General features: G+C 42.0%; 1 protein-coding gene and 1 pseudogene across 8 annotated transcripts in view; both read left to right on the top strand.

The window, feature by feature from the left end:
• The window catches only part of CRTC3 (CREB regulated transcription coactivator 3), a 103,835-nt gene that overhangs the window by 32,751 nt on the left and 43,738 nt on the right, over positions 1-27,346 (top strand). The window lies entirely within an intron of this gene.
• LOC141278129 (cytochrome c oxidase subunit 7C, mitochondrial pseudogene) lies at positions 17,142-27,333 on the top strand (annotated as a pseudogene).

Raw genomic sequence — 27,346 nt, 5'->3', positions numbered from 1 at the left:
GGATGGCTCTAAATCCTGCCTTTCAATTTGTGTCACTGGTGGTGGCTCTCAGCTTTGGTTTTAGCAGGTTCTTGAAAGAGAATGTGTTTTCTCAGAGTCAAGTAGACCCAAACATTTCCCAGACTTTGGCCACATAATCAGAAATTTCAAGAGTCTTGAAATTTGTGGGTGTGGCTCCAAATGATCAGGTCTACACTGTCTTCTCCGTGGGCAGAGTCTTCTTTCCCCCTGCAACTCCACGGCATGAATAGAGCAGATAACGAGGACTTCAGACTTGCCCTGTGGGGTGAGCTCAGGGCAGCGTCAGAAACTAGATGCATAGTTCATATGGTCAAAACCTGGGAGGCTCTTCTGAAATCGTGTGACATAGTATCAGGCCGCCAGCTCTGCAGGTCCTCGAAGGTCAGCATGGTGCAGCAGTGGGGACTGAGGGCAGCAGCCACATACCGCCCACCCCAGCTGCAGGTCTAGGTACGTCTGAATAGTAAATGTCCCGTGAATGAGTCACCAATGCTCCTGGTTTCACCCTCCAGTCCAGGTTTAGTTTGTGGAGACGTCTCATACAAGAACTGTCTTGTGAGCCTCTTGAGGGTTAAACAAATGGGTCTCTCAGAAACCTTTAATAATACAAAAGTCCTTTTTTTGAAAAAAAGCATCTTCAGTAAATCTCTTCCATAAATCTCTACAACCTGCCATCCAGTGCATCAAAATAAACACAATTTTCACGCTCTGTCTTGGTATCTCAGCGTGCGGTCAAGAGTGCAGTCCTTGGAGTCAGTCTGGGAATCTGATTACCAGTTTCCCCACTAACTGTCACTGGGACTTTAGACAAGATCCCTAACCTCTCTGTGCCTCAGTTCACTAGTCTGTGATGTGGCTACTAAGTAGTACCTAAGGGACTTCCCTGGTAGCTCAGTGGTTCAGACTCCGCGCTCCCAGTGCAGGGGCCCGGGTTCGATCCCTGGTCAGGGAACTAGATCCCACGTGCATGCTGCAACTAAGGAGCTGGTGAGCCACAACTAAGGAGCACGGCTGCCGCAACTAAGGAGCCAGCCTGCCACAACCAAGACCTGGCACAACCAAATAAATAAAATAAATATTAAAAATTAACAATAAAATAAAAAAATAGTACCTACTATAACATCGTTGTGAGGATTAAATTAGTTAGTACACGGGTGTCTTTAGAACAATGCCCAACACATAGTTATTGCTCAAGAAATGTTGCAAAGTTCCTGGTACAAACTCTCCTGTTGAGTGAAATACTAGAAGCTAGGCATACCAGCCTTCTAATTTAACTTCAATAAATTGTTGGTATCATTTTTCCCTCTTTCATTGCAAGTACCCTTTCTAGGGCTAGAGAACTAAGAATTTTTGCTGTTTATATAAAGCTGCTTAAATTCTGGACAGGCTAGTTACGTCTTACTCGTTCTTCACTGACTAGATGAAAACACTTTTGTGGAAAGTCTTCATTGGCTTCTCGTGGGGTCAGCTAGGCTATGTGTTGATCCCCTGACCCAGTGCAGCTTCTAGGAAAGGTAGAGGGAATATCCACGTAAAGAAGACAGACTTGGGTGGTGTCAGAGCCAGCACCAGGACAGAGCCCAGGTCTCTGGATTTCCTTGCATTTTGATTTCATGTTAAGTTCATACCGTATTAATATGAAATAATCTTCTTACCTTTGTCCTTGTTCCAGCCTCTGACTGCTGAATCATAAAAGAGAGTGAGAAGAGGCACTGCATTTAAAGCAGTGATTGTCTCTAACTAAACTTAAATTCTCACACTTTTTGGCAGTAGAAACAACCAAAGTTTTGTTCTGATTTCCTGCAAAGTTTCACAATAGTCAGGAGTCAGAATTGGTCCCTATGTTATGAAACAGCCAGTTTTTATACTTTAGACTTTAAAAATGAAGCTTTAGTTGTTTATGATTACTTTGGATGTTTTCCAGGAGTCAGGATAACATCTGTAGAAGATTCTACACAGGCCTTGATGTCAGGTACCAAGGTGGTTTTCCCATTCAAAGACAATAGTCTGTGCTTCAAGGAACTCCCTGGGTATAGAAATTGGCTGCCTCAGCAACAGCTAGCTAACTAACAAATTAGCCCTCTTCTGTCTTTACCCCCAGCCTCTTGGGGACGTGACCTCAGAAAGCTCTCCCCTATCCATGTTCTCCTGGAACCTTGGCAGAGACAGTCACCGTGGTAACTACCTTCTTTTATGCTAGTTTGCCTGAGTACAAGGGAAAACACTTCCCCACAGGCGTTAATTAGATAGAAGTTTAGCGGTGGTGAGGAGAAGAGTACAGTTACTGAGTACCTGACTATGCTTTGTGAACCCCGTATCATTTAATCCTCTCATTAGCCCTCTGAGATAAGCATTATTATCCCCATCTTACTGACATTTAAACAGTAACCGTACCCAAGGTCACCAAAGTGTTAAGTGTTGGAGTCTGGACTCAAACCCAGGTTTATCTGTCCCAGGCTTTTGCTTTTATTTTGCAAATTAAACAAGTATGGACACACTAAATCAATTCATTTTCAGTTAGGAAAGTGGTTTTTTGTGGTTTTTTTTGCGGTACGCGGGCCTCTCATTGTTGTGGCCTCTCCCGTTGCGGAGCACAGGCTGAGCAGCCATGGCTCACGGGCCCAGCCGCTCCGCGGCATGTTGGATCTTCCTGGACCGGGTCACGAACCCGCATCCGCTGCATCGGCAGGCGGACCCTCAACCACTGCGCCACCAGGGAAGCCCAGGAAAGTGTTTTATTCTTTCTTTTTCTCATCTGGGTAGATGCCTTTTTCTAGTCCCCGGGGGCCAACAGACGCCCATTTCAATGTGACTTTTGCTTGGTTCCTTCTCTTAGGTTATATCTGTTTGTTCACCTGTCAGCCACCTGAGAAGTCTTTTGCCTAGTTTAATCCTACTTTCCGCCCTTCCCTTGACTATCTAGGAAATCTCTCATTGGGTTAGTCTTAAGTCTCCCCTGAACTGAGATTTTCATACTGGAACTTGGTCAGGAAAAGCTAAAACTGGGATGCTAGAGCCACAAAGAAAAAGGCGGCTCAGATAACAAAAAAAACCACAAGACCAAAGGCAAGCAGGGTCCGAAAGATCAGGGAGCTAGTGAGGAAGGGGGCAGGGGTGGTCAACAAAAGCAGATATGGCCACACAGGTCGTAACTCTTCCCCAGCTGCCGTGGCTGCCACATCTGCCAGGATGCCTATGACCTAAAGAGCTCAGGGACTTGCTGTTGCATTAGAGGCTGTGCTTATCTCTTCTCAGTATCTCTCACCCACCATCTTGTCGTTCATGAAATTGCTCGACATGCTTTCTACCAGTCTGTGCCTGTTGGTCCCTAAGTAGTTTTCAGGGTTAATTTAGAATTAATTAATTTAGAACTATCATTTGAAAGGTTTGAAGCGGCTTATAAATTAAAATGTAACTCAAAATAAAGCAGAGAGGACATTAAAAGGGCAACATTTATGGGAAGCAAAGCATAGCCTTGACTGGGCTTCTGCCAATAAAGGACGGCTCTAATTTGGAACAGAGATCTTTCCATATTGACTGCTTGCCCTGGCAGATGAAGCAGAATTTTTAGAACCAGAACAGACCCTGTAGCTCTTTTGATGCAACACTCTTATGTTATAGGTCAGAAACTTGAAAGCAAGAAAAAGTAGATGATTAGCTTAATGTTTCTCATCTAGTAGGTAGCTGATACCAGAATCAAATTCTTCTTACTTTGTCTAGAGTTTTTTAGCCACTCCATACCATTTGACCAGCACATTTACCCTTTATTTCTGAGTGCAGTGGAAAAGGAAATTTACTCCTTACTTCCTCCCTCCTTCCCTCCCTGCCTTCCTTCCTTCCTTCCAAACAAGATTACTACTGTTAGTATTTTAGTGCTACCACTTCTACCACTGCCTCTCCTGGTGAAAATGTACCGAATTTGTACCAGGCATCAGGCACTATTGCTAAGTACTTTGCATACATTGTTTACTCTTCCCGATAACCCCGAAGGTAGGTTCTGTTACTGTCTCTATTTAAGCGGGGGACAGAGGAGGCTAAGGATTACGAAGCTTCCCTAGATCTCACAGCCATAAATGGTAGCACCGGATTTCAAGTCCTGGCTGTTTGATTGTGGAGTTTGTGCTTGTAGCTACTAGCAATCCTTCCGGCAGTTTTTTTATTCTTTTGTTGAATTACTAAAACAGAACTGTTTTCTCTAAATGCAGAAGTTGAAACCTGTTGAGGAAATTCAACCAGAGTATTTTTTGAAGAAAAAAGAAACCATTTCCTGATTTCTTCATTTGTTAACCCTGTGACATCATTAGGGCTGGTACTAGCCGCCCTCTTGCCTTCACACACCAGAATGGAGTGAGATAGTTCTTTAGGAACTTCTGAGCCTGTTTGGATGGCCAGAAGCTCGACCTGCCTCTTTGATTCTCTCTGCCCTACATCCGGCCCTTGAAGCCTTACCATCCCAGCCACTGAGGAAAGGCACATGGCAAAGGCCCCACATCCAGTCCCTGCAGTAACTGTAGACAGTCTTCTCTTGATTCCGATCTACTTTACTACAGACCCTGTCCTGCCCATTGTCAAAACTTTGGCTCTGAAACCCTGACTTTTAAGCTACCTCTGACCCTTTGGACTTGTTTGTATTTGCCATGGATAGAAAAATCAGGAAATAGGAAATTCACCCAGCAAAGAGATCTTTGGGAGTGCGTTTGTCACTATAAGCAATGATACATAGATTAAAACAGTAATGAGATACCATGGGCAGGAGTGGTTGGCATATGGACTCAGGCTTTAGACAGCTTTAGACAGCTCACCCTTGCTGAGCTTTGCACTCAAGAACATAAGCTTTCTAAGCCTCAGTTTCCTCATCCATAAGACGGGGATAACATTAGTACCATCTCAAAAGGTTGTTGTAAAATTAAATGAGATGATGTATATGAAGCATATAGCACTGTGCCTGGAACATTGTAAATGCCAATAAAGGTTAATTATTATCAAAGTAATAATTTAGCCTTTTTGTTCATTAAATTAGGAAAAAATTTGAGTTAATACTCAATGTTGGTGAGGGGATAATAAAATTTGTTCTTGTATATGTTGTTACAGACATTGTAAATCGCTATACATCATTTTAAAAAAAAATTTATTTCTGGCTGTGTTGGGTCTTCGTTGATGTGTGCGGGCTTTCTCTACTTGTGGTGAGCAGGGGCTACTCTTCGTTGCGGTGTGCAGGCTTCTCATTGCGGTGGCTTCTCTTGTTGCAGAGCACAGGGTCTAGGCACGCGGGCTTCAGTAGTTGTGGCACACGGGCTTAGTTGCTCCGTGGCATGTGGGATCTTCCCAGACCAGGGATCGAACCCTTGTCCCCTGCATTAGCAGGCAGATTCTTAACCACTGCACCACCAGGGAAGTCCCAGTATATATCTTTTTGAAAGCAGTTTAAGAATATGCATGAAGTGTTAAGATATTCATATTCTTTCATGAATTCTACTTTTGGGACTCTAGCCTAAGAAAGTAATCCAAGGTGTGAAAAGAAAACTTTAGGTCTGATAATGCTGCAGTATTATTTGTCATAGTGAATAACTGACTTGAATAAAATATGATACATCTGCTCAGTATTAAAATTATGAGTTAAAGACTCTGCAGCTACATGGAAAAATACTTGTATTACTATATTAAAGGAACAATTTAAAAGGAGGTACAAAATTGTATGCACTGATGGTTGGAGGAGTATATGAAGTTTCTACACAGCTGCTAGGACATAACTGGTTTTTCCCTAGGGACTTTTTGACACTCCCACTGAGACATCAGTTTTTCTTGTTTTTGTTTTTTTAATGTGGCAAAAAAAAAAAAAAAAAAGTCAAGTAATGACCAAAATACAGAACCGAATCTCGTGTCTGAGTCTTCTCCCTGTTGCCAACCTCTAATCTCAGGCTGAGGGTAAACGATGGAGGATAGTGAGGGTTGAGGCAGGGCTCAGAGATGCTCTGAGGAGTCACTTGTGTCTTACATGGGCTTCTTCTCAGATTCTCAAACTTCTCTTTATAGACCTGGGGAGGGAGGTGGGAAGAGGGGTGTGTGGGCATTAGTGTGATTTCTTATTCTTGACCTCACCACTGTCAGGGACATCCTCAGTGAAGTTCTTAACAGTTTCTTCAGCCACACATACATTATACTGATGTTTTAACACTTCTTTATAGTGATTATTTGGGAGAAGGAGTACTAAATTTTAGAAGTTAACCAAGTAGGCTGTAAATAAATCATTGCCTTTTTTTTTAACTTTTATTTTTAATTTAATTAATTTATTTATTATATTTTTGGCTGCTCCGCAGCAGCAGCAGCATGTGGGATCCCAGTTCCCCAACCAGGGATCGAACCCACGCCCCCTGCACTGGAAGGGCAGAGTCTCAACCACTGGACTGCCAGAGAAATCCCAAATCACTGCTTTTTAAAAACTTATAATAGTAATCCATCCTCATACAAGTTCAAACAATCCAGTAATTAATGGGATACAAAGTAAAAGTCCTGGCAAATGAGAGGTAGGTTAGTGATTAGAAAGAGTCTGGGATGTCTGTGGTCTCTTGTGCACATTACTTGATTATAAAAACAGCAATCTTTACTTTGGCTGATAAAAGTCTCATGTTTCCACAGGATGTAGCAAAACGTTCCCTGACCAAAATGTCTCTGTCAGGAGGGTCTTGTCAAAATGTCCAGCTTGGGAATACAGCTATGAAAAAACATGCACAGGGAACAAAAACACTGAGTGGAAACAGTGCTTGTGTTTGGGTGGTAGGATTATAATTCTACCTCCCCTCTTCTGTGTTCCTAATTTGTCTATAAAGTGGTTATAGTTCTTTTGTAATGAAAGTCCAACTTGACAGATATGTATCAAACACTATCTATGTGCCAGACATTGTGCTTGATGCCAGAGATAGGGCAGTGACCCAGACAGGCATGGTCACTGCTTGGAGAAACTTCAGTCCAGTGGGAAATTGCAAATGATTTTACAAGTCATTGTGACACCATGTGATAAACCCAGGGCGGAGGGGTTTAGAGAGCGTCTGGAACACATCTGAGGGGTGCCTACCCCAGACTGGGGGTAGGGGGAGCTCCAGGGAAGATTTCCTGGAGGAAGAGATGTCTGAGCTGGGACTTGAGGGCCATGTGACTGAAGGTTGGAGTGGGGAGTGTTCCAAGCAAAAGAAACAGCATCTGGCAAAGCTTGGAGGCGAGAGAAAACGTGTCCTGTTTGAGGAACTGGAGGTTGGTGAGACTGGAGCATAGATTGCATGTGAAGTGGGGGTGGTGAGAGGTGAGACTGGAGGGTAAAACAGGGACCAGATTGCGAAGGATTTTACTTTCTTTTTAAGGGATTTAGATTTTGTCCTAAGGGCAATGTAAAGATACTGGGGAAATATTTCTTTATTTGCTTGTCTGCTTGCTCACTTATTTATTCTTCCAAATTAATTTTTATGTAAAAGTAATACATGTTTGTTTAAAAAACTCAAATAAAATAGAAGTATATAAAATGAAAAGTAAAAGTCTCCCTTTCTCTCCTTGACACTCTCCCCCAGTCTAATCCCCAGAGGTACTTATTGCCAAGGGTTCCTTTTGCACCCTTCCAGGAGTTTTCTGTGTATATGCAAGCATGTATTGTGTGTGTGTGTGTGTGTGTATATATATATATATATATACATATATATATATACACACACTTTATCTTTACACAAATGGAACCATGCCATAATAAATAACTTCCACCTTGAAGGCAAAACTTGAATGTCTTGGACATCATATCCGTACATAAAGATATGTATTCTTTTCAGTGGCTGCATGGTATACTTTCACATAGCTATCCCATCATTCACTTAACCAGTCTCTTATTGAGGTCTAGACACCTAGACTGTCTAGTTTTTCACTATTACAAAGCAAACTGCAGTGAACGTTCTTGTTATATGTATCTTTGGGTATTTATGTAAGGGTAATACCTGTATGTTCCTAGAAGTAAAATAGCTGGGTAAGAGGATGTGTACATTTACAATTAAGGTAGATATTAACGAAATAGTCTCTATAGAGGTAGTTACACTTTCTGCTCCCACCAGCATTTTGAGAGTGTCTGTTTCTTCATATTGTCTGCACCACAAAATATACCTACTTTAAAAAATTGTGGTAAAAAATAAAAAAAAACCATAACATAAAATTTACCATCTTTACCATTTTTAACCATAAGTTCAGTAATGTCAAGTATATTTGCACTGTTGCGCAATCAGTAGCCAGAACTGTTGCATCTTGCAAAATAGAAACTCTGTTCTCATTAAATAACTCCCCATTTTCCTCTCCTCCCAGCCCCTGGTAACCACCATTCTACTTTCTCTCTGTGTGAATTTGACCACTCGAGGTCAAATTAGTGAAGTCTTACAGTATTTGTCTTTTTGTGACTGGCTTATTTTATTTAGCATAATGTCCTCCAGGTTCATCCATGTTGTATCATGTGACAAGATCATCTCCTTTTTACAGGCTGAATAGTATTCCATTGTATGTATATAACACATTTTGTTTACCCATTCATGCAGGGAAGGACACTTGGGTTGCTTCCACATCTTGGCTATTGTGAATAATGCTGCTGTAAACGTAGATGTGCAAATATCTCTTTGAAATCCTACTTTCAGTTCTTTCCAATATACTCTTAGAAGTGGGATTGCTGGATCTTTTGGCAATTCTGTTTTATATTTTGGGGAACAGCCATATGGTTTTCCATACTGTCTATACCATTTTATATTCCCACCAACAGTGTACAGAGTTCTAATTTCTCCATATCCTCTCCAACACTTGTTACATTCTGTGGATTTCATAGTAGCCATCCTAATGTGTGTGAGATGATATCTCATTGTAGTTGATTTGCATTTCTCTAATGAAAAGTGATGTTAAGCATCTTTTCATGTACTTACTGGCCACTTGTATATTATCTTTGGAGAAACATCTATTCAAATTATATCCATCTTTCTAATCTTGGCTAATCTATTGGGTAAGAAATAGCATCTCATTGTTTCAATTGACATTCCTTTAATTATGAGTGAAATTTATTCATTCATTCAACAAATAAATATTGAGCAGCCCCTACTTGTCTGGCACTGTTCTAAGGTGCTAAGGACAATAACACAAAAGACAGGTTGAGCATCTCTATGTTTCTTTGACGGTTTGTATATCCTGTTCTGTAGACTATGTTTTTAAGTCTTTTGCCTGTTTTTCTGTTGAGTACTCTATCCTTTCATTGGTTTTTAAGACTTCTTTATTATGTATTAAGGAAATTGGCTTTTTGTGTATTGGGTTTCTGTTACTGTGTAACAAATTACCATGAGCTTCTGGCTCAAAACCACACGCATTTTATTATCTGACAGTTTCTGTAGGTGGGAAGTCTGGTACGGGTTATCTCGTTTCTCTGCTTCAGCGTCTCACCAGTCTGCAGTGCAGATACTGGATGAGTCTGTGGGCTCATCATAGGCTGAACCAAGAATGCGCTTCCCAGCTCCCTTGGGCAGAGTTTATTTCCTTGTGGTTGCAGGACTGAGGCGCCAGTTTCTTGCCTGCGACTCCCCTCAGCTCCTACAGGCCACCCACACTTGCTTGGCACGTGGGCTTCTCCAGCATGGCCATTAATGTCATGGCAGCTTACTTTTTCCAGGCCAGTGAAGAGGAGTCTCTCCAACGCCTCTGCTAGCAAGACAGAGGCTTTCAAATATCAGAACGGAATCACTCCATTGCCATATCCTATTGGTGAGAAAAAAGTCACAGATCCTGCCCACACTTAAGGGCAGGGAATTACACAAAGGCATGAACCAGGAGGTGGCGATCATCAGGAGACACCTTAGAGTCTGTCCACCACAATCTGCCATATATATTCCAAATATTTTCTCCATTTAGTAATTTTTTTTTGTTTGGGAGTTTTCTGTTCTGATTTTTATGAGGCAAATGTATTGATCTTTTTGTGACTTCCGTGTTATAATCTGTATGTTTAGAATGGCCTTTATCATGTCAAGATTTCTCAAACACTCACCCAATTTTTTTAACCCATATTAATACTAATACTCTAATACTGTTATTACTTTGGGATTTATTTTGTCTTGAGCCTTGAGACAGAGATCCCACCCTTTTTCTTCTGTGTCCAACCTGTTGTCTCAGTTCTTGAATAATTCATTTTTTATATGATTCTTTCTGTTTTTTTAAATTAATTAATTTTATTTATTATTTATTTTTGGCTGCACTGGGTCTTCATTGCTGCGTGTGGGCTTTCTCTAGTTGCGGCGAGCGGGGGCTACCCTTCGTTGCGGTGCACGGGCTTCTCATTGTGGTGGCTTTTCTTGTTGCAAAGCATGGGCTCTAGGTGTGCAGGTTTCAGTAGTTGTGGTGCACGGACTTAGTTGCTCTGAGACATGTGGGATCTTCCCGGACCAGGGATTGAACCTGTGTTCCCTGTGTTGGCAGGCGGATTCTTAACCACTGCGCCACCAGGGAAGTCCCTTTCTGTTTGTTTGGTTACATTGATATGGCTGCCCATTTCCTCTGTCCATTTCCATATCAGTGTAGTTACTGTAGCTTTGTAATATGCTCTTCAATTTTAATTTTAGTTGTTTTTTGAATATATATGTATTTATATTCATGTGGTTCAGAATTAAAAATAATCAAGAGTGTGCAGTGAAAATACCGCTTCCATCTCTGTCCTAGTCACCCAGTTCACTCCCTACAGGCAACCCCTGTTATCAAGTTTGTTTATTCTTTCAGGGATATTTTATGCAGTATTAGGAAATGTGAATATATAATTCACTTCACCCCACCCTTTTACCCAGAAGGTAGCTAACCATACACATTCCTGTACATTGCATTTTTCACTAATATATCTTAAAGATCTTTCTATATCAGCTCCCCAAGAGCATCCTTATTCTTATTTTGTTTTGGTTGGTTTGTTTCTGAGTACACAGTATTCTATTGTATGGATTTACCATAATTTGTTCAATTAGTTCTCCAATGATGAACATTTAAGTTACAGACTTTAAAAAAAAGTTACAAACTAAGTTTCAATGAACAACCTTATACACATATAATTTTATACACATGCAAATATAACTGCGAGAAAAATTTCTAGGAGTGGAATTGCTGGGGCAATGAGTATATGCATTTATAGCTTTGATAGGTGTGTCAGTTCACACTCCATAGAAGTTGCACCAGTTTACATCCCTACCTGCCATGTATGAAAGTGCCTGTTTGCCCACATCCTCCCCAGCTCAGTGTTTTATCAACTGATCTTTTTCAGTCTTATAGATGAAAAATCATGTCTCTGTGTTCTTTTAAGTTACATTTCTCTTACTATGAGTGAGGTACATTTTTTCTTATGTTTATGTATTATGTATTACCTTTACTGTGAACAAGCTGTTCATTTCTTTTGCTCTTAATTCTTTAGGGTGGTTGATCTTTTTCTTATTGACTTTTTAGGAGCTCTTTATATATTAAAAAAGTAAACATTTATCTGTGTTATAAGTTGTAAATATTTTCCCAGTTTGCCATTTGTCTTTTTTTATGATGGGATTTTGTTTTTCCATGCAGACATTTACATTTTTTTATGTATCAAACTTTAATGTTTTTCAATGGCTTCTAGGGCTTTGTAAAAAGTCTTCTTCTCTTTGTTTCTTTTAATACTTTGTGCCTTCGTCTTTAGATTTAAAATCTTTGATCCATCAGGAGCTTATGCTAACATAGGGTATGCAATGTGAATCTGACTTAATTTTTTTTCAGTTTGCTAGCCAGTTGTCCCAACACTGTTTATTGAATAATCATCTTTTCTCCACTAATTTGAAATGCCACTTTTATCATATACTAAATTCCCACATGTGTTTGCTTATATTTCAAGACTTCCCGTTCTCTTTTATTGATTTATGTGTCTATTCATACACCAGAATCACAATGTTTTAACTGATTACTGTAGCTTTATATTACATTTTAAAATTCTAGTGGGATTTATTCACTCTCAAGCTTCTTTTCAGTGATTTTTCCAAGCTATTCTTGCATAGTTATTTTTCCAGGTGAACTTTAAAATCGGCTTGCTAGGATCTATTTTTAAAAATCCTGTCATTAATGGGTTTTATGTAGTTGAATGATGTGATCAGATTTGTGTTTTAGGAAGATTACTCTGACTGCATTGTGAAAGCTAGATTGGAGGAAACAAGATTAGAGACAAAAAGACCAATTATAAGGCTGTTGCAGTAATTCCGGGGAATGGGTAGATGGGAAATTGAGGATAGTAGTAGGTTTGAGAAATGTTTGGAAGGTCAGAGTGACCAGACATGGAGATGCCTGGGATGGGGAGGGGCTGGGAGGAGGTGCTCAAGGAGGACCCCAAACTTCCAGGGCTTGGCTGTGGGGTGGTGCCATTCCCAGACATTTGAAATACACGAGATAGAGCTGGTATGGGAGGAAGATGGCAGATTCGTTTCTAAACATGCTGGGTTTGAAATGCCTGCCAGGTAGTCCTAGAAGAGTTGTCCAGTGGGCTGTTGAACTACAAGTCTGAAGCTTTGGTGAGAGGTCCCTGCTGAAGATAAAGAGTTATACGACAGAGTCCTGAAGAAGGCCAGCACTTAAAGGATGGTCGGGAAGTTCAGGAGTCAGCACAGAAGACTGGAAAGAAATACCACAGTGGTAGGAAGGAAACTGGAGAGCATGGAGTCGCAGAAGCCAGAAGAAGAACATTTTCAAAAGAGAGTGAATTGTCAGTAATTTCAGATGGTTCTGAGAGGTCAGGTAACTTAAGAGCTGAAAAACGTCCAGTTGCATTTAGTAACAAGGAAAGTCAATGGTTATCTTGGGGAGAGAAGTTTCAGTGTAGTAGAGGGGTCGGGGGCTGAGGGGTGAGTGGGAGTTGAGGAGGTAGTTGAGGCAACTCCTTCATCAGGAAACTTAGCTGTGGAGAAGGGAAGAGACACAGGGGTGAGAGGAGAAGAACAGAGCATTAAGTTCTATTTCAAACACCACCCCCACCCCCCAGGGGAGAGGCTTGGCTGTGGTTAAATGGAGACGAGAGGGAGGCAGTGAAAGGGAAGAGGGTAGTGATCGTAGGCTTTGAGGACCAGGTAATTCTGAGATAGATATAAGGGCTTAGAGAAATTGGCCAAGATGAACTGTCTAGAAGGGAGTGATCCAGTTATAGCCTTGGTATATGTTCTCTGATGGTTTTTACTTTTGTTGAGTTTTCTAATATTTTTGTTTGGCTATTTTTTAAAAATTAATTAATTAATTACTGTATTTATTTTTGGCTGCGTTGGGTCTTTGTTGCTGCGCGCGGACTTTCTCTAGTTGCGGCGAGCGGGGGCTACCCTTTGTTGCGGTGCGCAGGCTTCTCATTGCGGTGGCTTCTCATGTTGCAGAGTGCAGGCTCTAGGTGCATGGGCTGCAGTAGTTGTGACACACGGGCTCAGTAGTTGTGGCTCACGGGCTCTAGAGCGCAGGTCCAGTAGTTGTGGCCCACAGGATTAGTTGCTCTGTGGCATGTGGGATCTCCCAGACCAGGGCTCGAACCCGTGTCCCCTGCATTGGCAGGTGGATTCTTAACCACTGCACCACCAGGGAAGTCCCTGTTTGGCTATTTTTATATCTTGAGAATTTAGAGAAAGAACTTCTAAGAAATTGGAATCAGGTTTAGAAATTTAATTGGCAGTTAAGTTAAAAAGGTACAGAACAGTGTATTAGTGTGCTACCATTTGTGTAAAAAAGGGTAGGGGTAGAAATAATATGTATTTGCTGTACATGCATAATCAGTAGTTGGAAGGAGTCACAAGAAACTAATAATGTAATTACCCATTGGGAGGTGGGGACTGGAGAGAGGGGAACAAGGGGTGGAGGTTGCCTCTTCACTGTCCATCTTTTATTTAAGAATGTAAATATATTTCTTATTTAAATAATTTGATCTAAGCGGGTTGGTTGTCTTTAAAAGTAATGGTTCCAGCAGAGCCTGAATTTTCTTAGTTACTGATGGCTCTAAGTGGGGTCCATCTGTTCTTCCATATCTAAGAACCACCAAGAAGCAAGTTCTTGCTTTATGCCTGTGAGGTGTGGACCTTTGCCTTTTCTCTACTCTTCCCCACTGGAGAACAGCAGCGCTGGGGAAGTGGGCAGTCCTAGATTTTGGTTTAGGGAAAAAGACTGTGCCCTGGCCTGGCATGTCCTGGCCCTACTACCCATAGTTCGACTGAGTGGGCTATTAAGTGTTCTGCACCCAATTCCACCATGGGCAGAAGGGGGTTCCCGACACCAACAAGCAATTCTCCTACCATTCAACTCAATTCTGACACCATCTTCCCAGAGACAGCATCAGGTTACACAGGTTAAGGACTCAGTCCTATATAAGACTGCCCCGCCTCTACACTTCAGACACCAGTTACAAGTCTAGGTCCCCGAGTTACCTACAACTTCTGTCCAACTTGGCTGTAAATCGGAGGTTCCCATGACCTCCTCCTCCTCCTTTGGATTCAATTAATTTAATAGAACAGCTCATAGAATTCAGGGAAACATTTACTTACACTTACCAGTTTATTATAAAAGAATATGATAAAGGATACAGATGAACATCCAGATGTAAGAGATGTGTAGGGCAAGGTATGTGGGAAAGGGGCACAGAGCTTCTGTGCCCTCTCCAGGACACACCACTGTCTTCACATCTCCATGTGTTCACCAACCCAGAAGTTCTGCAAACCCTGTCCTCTTGGGTTTTTATGGAGGCTTCATTACAGAAGCATGATTGATTACATCATTGGCCATTGGCGATTGCTTCAACTTCCAGTCCCTCTCCCCTCTCTGGTGGTGCTGAGGGGGACACTAAAACTTTCGACCCTCTAATCACAGGGTTGGTTCTCCAGACAACCAGCCCCTACCGTTAGGTGTGTTCCAAAAGTCACCTGATTAACATAACAAAAAACACCTTTGCTGCTCTCATCACTTAGGAAATTCCAAAGGAGCTCTGTGCCAGAAATGAGGAGGAAGACCAAATATGTTTTCCTTATTAAAAGTCACAACCCCACAGCTGTAAAGCTGGTCTATAGGGAAGAGAAAGGAGAAAGTGGGCAGTCATCATCCTGACACAGGCAGAAGTCTCCCACTGGTTGTCCCCTTCCCAGCTGTGGCACATCCCACTGACAGTTAATCCTATGACTTGTCAGTCTCTCCATGACCACAAATTATTTCCAGAAACTCCAAAACTTTTCAAAACATATCAAAAATTCCCTAAACACAAACAAGTGAAATACACAGAAAATGAAAAAAAAAATTTTTTTTAGCATTTCTCAATAAGTTTCTTGGTGGCTTTAGAGGAAACATCTGAATTATGGCATTGATGAACCATTTTACTTTTAATCTCTGTTTTATACTCCATGCGGATTGCACACCTCCGCCGTTGGAGCATCAGATGAAATACAGTCACCTCAAAACTTTGAAATCCCACAAAAATAACCAAGTTCACTGATGATAATTTTCCTTATCCATTTTTTAGGGTACCAGGTAAAGTAGTTAGTTAGGGCTGTGTTAATGGTGCCTAATCGGAGAAGCTGAACCATAACATTCTGGCAGTTGAAGCTGATTGATCGCCGTTCCCTTTTCTGGGTTCTCACTGGTGGGTAGATGACTCAGGGAGCCGATGGAGGATCAGATCATTAGCTTTATTACCTTTATTACTAGCTTCTGGGTAGCTCCCAGAGCCCTTTTGGGCGGGGCTCTGGGATCAAAATGGGACATCCCTCCTCACGCCTCCCTCTTCCTGGAAGTGAGGCCACCTGCATGCCCGCGTAGGCAGGGCTGACCAGGCTTACCTCACCAGTCACAGGCCAGAGCTGGAGAAAGGCCCACCTTCCTTGTAAGGGAGAGACCCTGCCCTACTGTTGGGAACCAAGAAGCTGTCGGTAGCACATTCACCCATCCAAAGGAGGGGCCCGGTTCAGGATGGCAGCTCTCACCAGCTCACGTCTGAGTGGTTGGATTTCTCTCCCCTGTCTGTAGGCAGAGGGGAGCACTTGCAGGTGAGAAGAAAAGACTCCCTCCTTATGAGCCCTGCCAGTTTTTGTATTAGGTGACAAAAGGAATGCCAAACCCACTTAACCTGGAGTCTCCAAACAAGCACCCAGACTCATTTGCAGTTTGAACTCAAATTAAATGGAGAACCTGGTCCCACAGACAAATCCTCCTACTTTTGGTAACTTGGTTCCTCATGGAGAAGAATGACCTTATAATGATGAATTTTTAGAAACCTCTCATCTGGGCAGATTCCCCCAAGAGATTCCCCCAAGGATACTTTACAGCTCAGCCTAAGGGAAGATATACCAGAAGCAGGGCTGTATGAAAAAGGAGTGGCCTGCCTGGGAAAGTCATCGGGTCCCATCTCCTGTGGGGGTCTAGTAGAGGCTGGATGGCTGCGGCAAGGGTGCTGCATAGTGGGATTGATAGGCCTGTAAGGGCGTTCCTAACTCTTGTGACTGACTGTATGAATCCAGGAGGAACAGGACACTATGTGTGCCTCTTCATGAGCAAGTAGTCGGGTGAGGAAAAGTACCCAAGGCTCTTTTAAATCAAAAACAGGATGTACATTTCGTTGTCTTTTTTAAAACTCAATATGCTTTGTTTAGAATTGCCATGTGCTGTTATATCTAACTAAATATTCCAGATTATTTTATTCCCTCTAGAAACATTTTCTTTTATGATATACCTTCCTAGTTCCTTTGTGAAATTATACACTTATTTTGTCCTTTAAAGTCATGTGAAGAAAAGTATTTTAGTAATAATTTTTGCAGGCCATATGGTAAAACACTTAGCTTTCATCTCTTTTTTTGCATGTCTGTAAGTTATTGGGTTAAAGCTGAAAAAAAGACACCCTTAATTTACTATAGTGTCACAATTTTAATTTTAAAAAATTAAACTTTTTATTTGAAAATGTAAAATATACCCTAAAGTAGAGAATAGAATAATGAACCCCCTTATACTCATCACCAGTCTTAATATTTTCCAGTTTTATTGAGGTATAATTGACATATAACATTGTATTAGTTTAAGGTATACAACATAATGATTTGCTCTGTGTATATATTGCAAAAAAATGATTACCACAATACACAGGGGAACAAGGTCATGAGGAAAGGCGGGCTTGGTGTGCTGCTGCCATTTCTTCCACCTTCAGTCTCTGCGCCTTTCGCCGAGCTTCCAACAGCACCGTGTTGGGACAGAGCATTCGGAGGTTCACAGCCTCAGTGGTCCGTAGGAGCCGCTATGAGGAGGGTCCAGGGAAGAATTTAGCATTTTCAGTGGAAAACAAGTGGCGGATACTAGCTATGATGACTTTGTACTTTGCGTCTGGATTTACAGCACCTTTCTTTATAGTAAGACACCAACTGCTTAAAAAATAATCCATGAGACAGATATGAAGAGGAGCATTTTGAGATGTGCTGTCTCTTTGAAAAAAGGATCAAACTCTTGAACTCAGCATCCTAGATATGTTTGTAAATAAACTTATGGCATAAATCCTTAATATCTCTTCTCTGAAATATAGAACATGATAATTAAGCATGTGCTTACTTTTATTTGGGTAATATTGTATTATTAGTTTCTTAATTAAATATGTATGTGATTTTTAAAAAAAATGATTACCACAATAAGTCTAGTTAACGTCCATCACCACACACAGTTACACATTTTTTTTTTTCATTGATGGGAACTTTTAAGATCTACTATCTTAGCAACTTTCAAATATGTATTATGGTATTATTAGCTCTAGTCACCATGCCATACATTACATCCTCAGAACTTGTTTATCTTAAAACTGGAAGTTTGTGCCTTTTGACTGCCTCCACCCATTTCCCTCAATAATTTTCAACACTTTGTCAATTTTGTTGCATTTATCTCCCTTACTTTTTTTTTTTTTAATTCCAAATTACAGATCTCTTTTAAACTCAGTGAAGTATCTTACCAAGTTTAATCAGGGTGGTGTATCTGGCGTGATTCAGGATGCAGCGAGACTGAAAGGAGAGGGAAGAAGGGCAGTCCGTGCCTACACATGACTCTTCCTCACCTCTGTCTCATACGGCAGGAAGAGGCAGGTGATGGGGTAAAGCCACGTTCAGGTGCTTTGACTCCTTTCCTACCGGACCTAAAATACCTATCTGACCCCTCTGGCCTCTGAGGACACCATTGGCCTTACTCTACTGGCCAGTTGCTTTCCTGTTTAACCTGCCTCTAGGCCAGGCACCTGCTGCCCTGCCCTGTCACTGCTCAAGTCTTAGCTCACAAAAACCAGTTCCTCCCTTCCACAGTTCCTTTCCATCATTCCATCATCACATAAGAAGCAAATCAGCTTCTTCTGGAGGAAATAAATGGGCAGACCCAATTTACCCAGAACTGATTTCTCTAGTCATGATCATATTAGGAGCCAAAGGGGAGCTGCACTCAACAGAAGGCCTCTCTTTCCACTGAAGACATTGCACCAGGCAGGAAGGCGGGGATGGGAATGGACAGTTTAAAACTTCTACCTCTGTGGGTGCTTGTGTGGTATTTCCTGGAAAGACAGTATAATATGCCTGCAGGGGCCTGGGGTCTGCATTAACCTCTGCCATGCCCATGCCCATCCCTGAGGATTTGAAGTGGAAATTCTTTTTATTATGGAAAATTTTAGCTATCCCCCAAAGTAGAAAGAATAGAATACTAAGCTCCCATATAGCCATCACCAGTTTCAATAATTCTCAACATTTTGTCATTTAAACTTTTTGATCATGCATCCTAGTAGTAAAAAAGAGTTTTGTATCCCCAATTTGGTTACGTTTTTGTTTGTTAGTTATATATACATACCCCTGTACTGTTATATTATTACACAAAAAAAATAGAAAACTGAGTGGTGGAAACAGGGCTTCTAATATCTTCTCTACACCCTATATACATCACACACTCTGCTTTGGATCCTAATTATTTAGAAACATAATAATAATTCATCAAACGTGTGTTGGAACCCACTGTCACAGACACCATGTGGGGGCCGAGAGGGAAGGTGTGGGGCAGAATAACAGGTCTCACCGCTTGCAGTCCGCTAGGTCAGCAGAATGTCACCCACCAACCTCTCCAGGTGAGATGCCTGTGCGAGCCCCACCTGGGATATTGACCTTCTCAACTGCCTCTTCCGGGAACAAGAGCCCCGCTATGAACCCTAAACCCTGCACTCTGGGCATGTTTTATGCTTTGTGGTTATTTCTTATTTTTACAGATTATTCCTCCTGGTCCTCTGAGATAATTTTGACTGCTTTGATTTTTTTTTTTCTGTTTGGACCTTTGCTGCCTTAAAAAACAAACTGTTTTATCAGTCATATTTTAGAGTAATCTTTATCCTTAGTTTATCTTATTAACTTTTCTTCCCTTTTACCTTTCATTTAAAAATAAGGACTAGGAAGGGGCAACACATGGGATACAGATATGGTGACAGGCCATGTCACAGGTTAGAAGGTTTGGGTGCCAGCACCTTCTCTGCTCTGCTCTGCTCTTTGTAGCTTCTTTTCATCCTCACAGCAGGACTCATTTGGTCCTTGGGAGAAGATTGGATCCCAAATTCAGTTGGCAAAAAAGGCATGGTCTCAATGTTAAAAATAAAATAAAAACTACCCACTCAGGTGATTCAGGGGCTCTGAGAGTCAAAGTACCCTGTAAAACTGGACTAAGACCAGCCTGAAGATAGTGTAGCACTGGCCACCTGCTGGGAGAAAAGCCTTACCTTATTCCCAGAAGTTAGGAGCCTTACAGTTTTGTGAACTCAAGATCTAGCCCACTGGCGTGGCTGAGCACCAGCTGCTGCCCAATTTTAACGCCGCAGAGGGCAAAGGAAGAGGCTGGGGAGCTGAGGTCAGGGAGGGCTGGCAGAGCGCTGGCACGTCTGATCCTGGAGATTTGTAAAGTATTTTGAATTATATTTTAAGGTTGTTTTGTTTTGTTTTGTTTTGATGGTGATATAATAGAGTCTCTAACCAAGCTATGAAATCCTTTTTATTCTGCTCGTTTTGTAAGGCAGAATTAAAATGCTCCATTTAGCCCCCAGGGAGTGAATTAATAGCCTCTTCTTTGCAGTGGGCAGGTCTTCCTGACTCCCTCCCTCCCTTCATCATGAGAACCAAAGGAAGCCCTGGCTGTGGCTGGAATGATCCTGGAATGTGGCTGGGTTCCCAAGAGAGGCACAGTTGTCCCTTTGTTAGACTCTTTTTTAAAAGAGGGGACCTATAACGTCGCCCATTAACTATAGCCTGCATATAAATAAGAAGCGCTGCAAACTCAGGGAATCTGCCTTCCTGCCCTTTTAAAGTCTCCAGTCTTCCCCCCAGAGAAATGTATTCAGAACCAGGGGTTAGTCTTTCATGATCGAAAGAAGAGCTAAACAGCATTGTGGGCGGGCTGGAGGTCCTGTAGAGCAAATTAGTGAGTGCGAGGGTGACCTCAGAGCCAAGCATTAACACACCACGTCTAGCAGTGCCTTTATGATCTGTTAAACTTCTACCCAGTCTCCTGTTCCACCTCTAGCTCTACTGGGGAGGAGGGAAACAGATGAGAGCTCAGATATATAGAGTAATTTAGACAGACACCATGTAGCATTTTAATTCTATAGGAGGAAGCATGGGAAGGTCAATAAATAGCCTTGGGACTTGTAGCTAACCTTTATAAAATATTGTTGGACACTTACCCCAAATGAGACTGTTGGATCCAATATAAAAGATAAGTATGCTGTTTATACTGCAGGATAGCCAGATACCCTAGCAGGGCTCTTACCCTTTAATTGAATCTTGGGTCGTCAGTAGATTTATGAGAACATAATAAAATTTTGTCTGGAACATTTCTGGAAAAATATTTTTTATTTTTTCCGTATATGTCAGCAAAAATCCACTTACAATCTCAAAAATAACTGATTTTGTGTGGGTGACTGAGCAAAGGAGGCAAAATGGTGAGGTGAGGAGAACCCTGAAGGAGACTCAGAATCCTGAGTTCAAGTTGCCAGGCTGTGTGACGGTGAGAAAAAATCACTTCATCTCTCTGGGTCCTGGTTTCTCATCTGTAGAAGGAAAGCACGGAGCTGGATTCCATTATGGTCAGCAGTCCTTTTGCTTATCACTCTGATAAGCCAGCAGCCCTGTTCCCTTGTGTTGCTCATCCCCACCTTATTTTCACCTGCTCTGGGCTGAAAAGCCAGGTGGTCCAGTTTATTAGGCTCAGGTAAGGTGTAATGGAGAACCTGAGGGGCTCCCTTCCAAGTGCTCTCCTGGAGGGTTCTGTTTTTGTTGCTTAGAGACTCTCTTTGCTTCCTGGTTTGCTGCTGAGATGGGTGAAGTTGTCACATAAATGACCCCTGGTTCAGGCTAGCACATTGTCCTCATACCGTAAAATAACGGTATCATCACATCCAGTGCAACTCCTGTCAGTATGTGTTTCTAGTATTGACAGTGGTATTCCAGAATAATATCTGTTGCTCTGACAGGATTTTTTTTTTCTTGCGCTTTAGTTATCATAATGTCTACAAATGATGCTACTGAGAGTTGTCTTATGTGGAATTGTTTCTGTTTGAGATAGTGATTGGGCATCCCCTTGTAAAGATACTGAGGTTATGGTATTCTGGATCAAGACTTTTCAGAGGAACCATTAATATGCTTAATCTCTGTCTTCTCAAATGTTTTAAATATATTTTTAAAAACTCAGTAGAACTTCTTACAGTGCAGGAATGTACTTGGCCATCCTACTAGCATTTAGAAATCTATATTTCACTTGAGAGAAGTTGCAAATTACATTGCTCCTTTTTTTAATAACATCGTATAGAAATACAGCTGTAAGTAAGAATTGATTTTGCTGCAAGAAACAAGTGTGGCTTGGTCATTCACATATAAAGAATATGCTATAGCATATATACCTTTAATAATGACAGTCTCCTTGAGTTGGCAATAAGCAGCTCTCCAATTCTCAAACTTCAGCTCATTCCATGACTAAACATGGGCTTAGTAGTAGGAATCTGCTTGTGGTTTGTTAGTCATGTAAGATCTGGGGTTTCTAATTAGCCACAAACTTAATGATCTGCCAGTGATGCGGTACGTCTGCTAAAAGAATCAATGCAAATGTAGGTCACATTGATAGATCAATAGTGTCTAATTAGAGGAAGTAATCTTCCTCCCAGGAAAGGTAAGGAAATCCAGCTGCCACGTTCAGCCATTCACCCCAGGCTGCAGCTTTCACAGGTGATGTGAGGTGACTGCATATGGTGCTGCATGTAAAGACACCTGCGTGAGGTCTCGGTCCTTGGGGGGAGTGCTCTGGGAGTGTGGTCCTGTCTGCCGTTGCCCTGCAAATCCACAACGCTGCTTCTTTTGGAGGATTCACGTGTCCTGTTTCATCTCGGAAAGAGTTCCGCTATCAGCATTAGCCATGTCGCCCCCGCCCTATCAGCCACCCTAATACCTGGAAACCTGAACCAATTTGCCATCCACGTAGAGGTATTTTCAGAAGCAATCAGGAGCATGCAATTCTGCAAAGCGGGGAGAGCCTGAAACGGGGACTCTCTGCAAGTGGACATTCAATTCCCAGAAGTACCTTGAACCGCTTTGAATTCGCCTCCTCCCCCCAAAGCCCAGCCACAGAAACTAAGTAAGAATTGCCTATGGCTAGCTACTTGCCAACTCAGGAAGCACCTGTACCCTCCCGCCCCGGCCTCATTGTCCTTCACTGTTGAGGTCCGTGGAACCTTGGTGTTTGGTCTGTGCTCCACCTAGTCTACCCTCTCTCAGATTTGGGGACCTAAGCCCAGAAACCACCTTTCCCCTGCCTTGGGTTACCACTCAGTCATTCCTCTCCATGCTCAGGCCCTGGCAATTCAGTCACAATGTGAAACAGAATTCTCTGGCCACCCCTTCACTGCTCAGTTTCCTACTGAGAGCCTCCTGGTGCTAACCCTCACCCCTGCATTACCTCAGGCAGCCAGCGAGGATACTGCCACTCCCCATGTGCGGTTCCCATCCGCTTTCTAGTGCCTGGGGCCCTGCAGTAAGACCAATGCTGGCCCGGGCCTTGAAGCGGTTATTGGACCTCCCATCCCTATGTATTTCAGAATAAAAACTGTTAAGCCATCCAGAACAAACAAACAAACAAAAAGATAAGAAAATCCAGCTAAATTCTGATTTTTCCCACACTGAATACTTTGAATGTTATTGGACAGTCTCTCAAATAGAGTCTTCCTCTTCTGTGTTGTCCTTTTCTTGCTTGTATCCTAAGAATGTGCTCGGTCTACCTATGGGTAGTCCAGCACCGGATCCCAGATATCAGTGTGGAGGAGCTTTTGTATACGGGTGTGCAGGAGTCCTGTCTTCTCTACTTAGTGTCTGGGTCCCACGTTTTCAGATCGGGTGGTGCTTGTCAGAACCTGAGCCTGAGGCCCTCCTTAAAACATGTAGGCACCAATTTGCAGGCTCTTTTGACTTTACACTTCCCTCGTTGCTCTTCGTGAAAAGCAGGACTCTCCATCTCACTGCAGTCTCTCTGCCATCACTGCCGTATCAGTCAGCTTTGCTACAGTACCAACCAATTCAAAAACTCTGGGACTTTCAGCAAACCTTTGTTTTTCACTCATATTCCCTGCTGTGCTCTCCTCCCTGTATCTTCCCCTTCTGCAACTGAGGTTGAAGCAGCATCCGCTCTTTGGGACATGGCATTCTCATGGCAGAAGGAAGGGTGTGAGAGTTTCTGTTTGGACAAGATGTATATCACGTGTGCTCATGATCCATTGATTAAAGCAAGTCACAAGGCCCTGCCAACATTCTTTTTAGGCATTCATCCCAGATTGCAGCTTTCAGAGGTGACATGGCATGGGCAGCAGATGGGTGTGGGAGGCTCAGAATGCTAGAGGATGCCCCTAACGATGATGTCACTCCTGCTGTCCACAGAAGGGCTCTGCAGGGTGGCCTCACCTTTAACAAGATGCTCTCCAGTGTCCCACCACCTGGATATCCATCCTCCTTCTGGTGCCCAGTGTATTGGCCTGCTTGACCTTCCCTAATAGAATACCACAGACTGGGTGGCTTCAACAACAGAAATTTATTTTTTCATAGTTCTGGAGGCTGCAAAGTTCAAAATCAAGGTGTTGGTAGTTTGGTTTCTATTGAGGACTCTCTTCCTGGCTTGCAGATGGCTGCCTTCTTGCTTTGTCCTCACATGGCCTTTCATCTGTGTGCGTGTCCTCCTGGTGTCTCTTCCTCTTCTTAAAAGGACACCAGTCCTAAAAAAAAAAAAAAAAAGAAGAAGACACCAGTCCTATGAATTAGATCCTACCTTATGACCTCATTTAAGCTTAATTACTTCCTTAAAGACCCCATCTCCAAATACAGTCACATTGGGGATTAGGGCTTTAATGCACAAATTCTGGGGGACACAATTCAGTCTGTAACACCCAGTTTCCTTGGGATAAGGCAGCTTTCACACACATAATCTAATTTCGTTTTCTCAACAAGCCTGTGAGGAAGTTATCAGATGATCATTTCCACTTTACAGATAAGGAAGACGAACGAAGTAACTTGTTAGTAAGTGGAAGATTCTGGACTGAGACTGTTTTCTTTGATTCCAAACCACAAGTTCTTTGAACTGTATAATGGAGTTTTGGTGTTATGAATGTTGGAAATGAAATACTGTATGCTTATTGAATTAATAACTGTAAGGATTACATAATATATGGAAGATTGTTTACAAAATGTTAAGTACGGAAAATAGATCACAAAAATAAATGTGCTATGGGTACCACCATGTAAAAACTATGGATAAAACTTGAAAAGGAACAGAAAAAATGAAGTACTTGACCTTCAAGGTGGTAGGGTTTTATTTCTTTTCTGTATTAAAGTTAGCTTAAGAAATACATTTTTAAATAACAGAATTTTAGCTCTTATCAAGGACGAGATTGGAAGTTGGTGGGAACAGGAGAACTGTGTGTCTGTTTGTCCCTAGCTTTTTGGGATCCAGAGACTTAGGCCAACTACCAAACACCATAGTGTTTAACAGACTCCTTCACTGTGAAACCTCCTCCAGTTCCAGCTTCCTGGGCTGAACTGCTCTAATTCATTTGATGGGCAAGACCCTGTGAGTTGAGAGGGCTAAAGTCAAATATAGTGTGGAAGAAGATCAGCTACTACAGGGGCAGAGAGTTGAACTTGTGCCATGGTGAGGAAGAGAAGAAAATTTCAAATGTGGCCAGAGATTTCCCCCTCCACACACACACACACACTGAGTCCGAGTAATAATAGAGGATCTGGGCCAGCAGGGGTTAAGGCAAAACAGGCAAGTGTAAATAGAAAATGTATGTGTAGTAGGAAGATCAGAAGACATTCCAAGAGCTTTCTGCTTTTTGGATCCCCCCGCCCTTTATTTTTAATTTTATTATTTTGGCCACGCCGTGCGGCATGCGGGATCTCAGTTCCCCTGCAGTGGAAGCACAGAGTCTTAACCACTGCACCGCCGGGGAAGTCCCCTTGGATCCCCTTCTAAAGACCCTCGGTGCCCCTTCTGTAGGCTGGCCTCTGGGAGCTCAGTCTGGCAGTAGTTGTGCTCTACGACTCCTAGAGGAAAATGTTATTTTCAAGTACAGTTAACGTTCGTGTGATTTTATTACCAGAGAGTCCTCCCTTTTCTTTTATCCTGGAACAAAGCAATCTGTCTCTTAAAAATTATGTCTGCTGTGTAAGCAGGTCCTGATAAAGTGTGCCTTGGGTATTCATCCTCTTGATTAACAAAGGTGTTTCAACTTATCACTCCCTAGATTAGTGTGCTGTCTTGTCTGAGATCAACATCCATCTTACCTATCACAATGGATGTTTTTCTTCCAGTACCAGAGGTTGTTCCTCAGTAAGATCTCTTTATTTTAGGAGTTAATAGATTTGGATTGTAAAACTAGAGAACTGAGACAGGCTGGGACCTGGGACCCTTTGCTGACAGAACTGTTCAACTAAACTAGTCCAGACATTTTATCAGTCCACTCGGGAGAAATAGGAGTCATTCCCAAATCCGATATAAGAAAATCTGTGTGTTTATAACAAAGAAAAATTAGCGACCAATTCTTAACTAAAAGAAGCTCCCCCAGAAAGACATACTCCGTCAAAGGATTCCTTTCATAGTAAGCTAGGTATTTGACATATGATTCAATTTACATAAAAGAAAATCTGTTTTCATGTATTTCACAAACATCTCTGGCATAATATTGTATACACATTGCCCCATTATGTGAGGTAGAATGGTCCAGCCTAGGATTTGGTTTTTGCTTGTGACCACCTAGAGGGGTGAGATAAAGAGGATGGGAGGGAGACGCAAGAGGAAGGGGATATGGGGATATACGTATGCATATAGCTGATTCACTTTGTAATACAGCAGAAACTAACACAGCACTGTAAAGCAATTATACTCCAAAAAAGATGTTAAAAAAAAAAGGTTGCCTTTTATCATGCCAAACTCAAAAATGTTAAGAATGTCACCCAAGCCTCCATTAATAAAAGATTTTGTATTTATTGACCATGGATTTATCTTGAATCTGTTTGTATTTTCATTTGTGCCATTTGGGGTATAAATGAGTTGATAATGAGCTGTGTGTTTCCCACTTGTATTCAGGTAGTATTCTTTTTTCTCGCCTTGACTCAGGGGTCACAAACTCAGATGTCTAACATAAGAAGTCATTTGAGTGGTCCGGTGTCCCACCTGCAGAGAGCAGCTACTCTCAATTTCAGTCCCCATTGCCAAGTGGGAATTTGGGACCAGTGTGGCCAAGATGTTCAGATTTTTCACTAGAAGCCCCAAACCTGAATTTTTAAACATTGTCGAGTCAATCAAAAATATAAAAAGACACCGTATAGAGCAAGTAGTCCCCAGTCCCCAGGAGGTATCCCATTTTATTTCTGGATGCCACATCTATGTTTCTGCACACTGCACGCTGTAGGTACTCAGTTCGCTTCTGTCTTAAGTATACCTCTTTTACATTTCATGCTTATCTCCTAATTCCTGGGATTTGATGTATGAGTCCATAGTCTCCAAATTGTGACAACTTTTAATATATCATTCTTTCAGCTTTCATCTTCACACACTAAAGACTATTTTAAATTGTTCTGTAATGATGTAGAAACAGCTCCATGTGCTGCATTTTATTTACCTTGACTCAAGGCACAGTCATAGACACCAGTAAAATTATAAAGTCAGCCTTGTCATCTGTTGTTGTGATCGGTTGGTGTTCTTGAGGGTGAGTGGCAATGTCACGGTCACAAGCCAACTCTCTTCCTTCTCTCCA

The sequence above is a fragment of the Tursiops truncatus genome, chromosome 2 (assembly GCF_011762595.2).
Source record: "Tursiops truncatus isolate mTurTru1 chromosome 2, mTurTru1.mat.Y, whole genome shotgun sequence".
Classification (NCBI taxonomy): Eukaryota; Metazoa; Chordata; class Mammalia; order Artiodactyla; family Delphinidae; genus Tursiops; species Tursiops truncatus.
The sequence above is the reverse complement of the archived record's forward strand: the minus strand, read 5'-3'. Positions and strand labels throughout refer to the sequence as shown.